The sequence below is a fragment of the Gracilinanus agilis genome, chromosome 1, assembly GCF_016433145.1.
Source record: "Gracilinanus agilis isolate LMUSP501 chromosome 1, AgileGrace, whole genome shotgun sequence".
Lineage (NCBI taxonomy): Eukaryota > Metazoa > Chordata > Mammalia > Didelphimorphia > Didelphidae > Gracilinanus > Gracilinanus agilis.
The window spans coordinates 725,538,939-725,539,899 of record NC_058130.1 but is presented as its reverse complement, the minus strand read 5'-3'; the positions used below and the strand labels follow the sequence as shown (position 1 = coordinate 725,539,899).

Here is a 961-nt window from a genome sequence, read left to right as displayed (position 1 = left end):
TAGAGTAGATCTAAGATTCGAACCCTGAGCTCTCCATCTCCAGATCTGAGATGCTTCAGCCTAGTCCATGCTTAATTTCATTCAGCAAGTTCGTGCTAACCATTTGATCTTATTCATTCAATCAACAATCATTTTATTAAGCACCTGCTATGGTCCGGGCACTGTACTAGGCACTGGGGATACAGTAAAAAACTGTAACAGTTTCTGCCCACAAAGAGCTTACAGTCTCTGGCTAGACAACATGTACATTCTCAAAAGAGATACAAAGCAATTTTGTGGGCAAGATCCAAGCAGCGTGGGGCAGGGATGGGGTAGAGAAGAAGGTGGTGCTTGAATTGAGCTCAAAATTATGTATAGCGCCCCTCGCCCCGCGTCCCCCCATAAATAGTGTCTCTGCTCTGCTAGATCCCAGAGTCTCGGATCTCTTGTTCTCTTCTCCATAGAAGATTAGAAGATATAAGAAAAATCTCTTTAGTGGCTCTCCTTGTTGGCCTTTCAGCTTGGGAAAATTAAACACCAAATAATTGAGACCGCTAGAAGCTGGGAGACCGGGAAAGGGCCCCTGTTGAGGGGATGGGGGTAGCCTTGAAGAGTTTAAGAAAATGTGGAGGGAGGAGGAAGGATATTCCAAGGATAGAGATGAAGGATGCGAGGGTAACGGTTGGACGCCCCTAAGGATACAGCTGAGGATGTACCTGGGTGGAATGTAGTTACTCTTTCCGTTCCCTGAAATGTCTCCCTAAGAGGAATTACACACAAAAGACCATATCAGCGATGGCTGGCAGACGCAGGGAAGATATTCGCGAAAGGAAAGAAAGGTATCATCTTCGGTTTTTCTTGGTTGCTTGGGAAGCCAAAATATGGAACGCTTCACGAATTTGCGTGTCATCCTTGCGCAGGGGCCATGCTAATCTTCTCTGTATCGTTCCAATTTTAGTATATGTGCTGCCGAAGCGAGCAC

At 46.0% G+C, this 961-nt stretch overlaps 1 non-coding gene across 1 annotated transcript; it reads right to left on the bottom strand.

Annotated features, from left to right (window-relative positions):
* Positions 1-854: 854 nt before the first annotated feature.
* LOC123232633 lies at positions 855-961 on the bottom strand. The gene has a single exon (XR_006505162.1). It is a non-coding gene; the product is annotated as a U6 spliceosomal RNA (small nuclear RNA).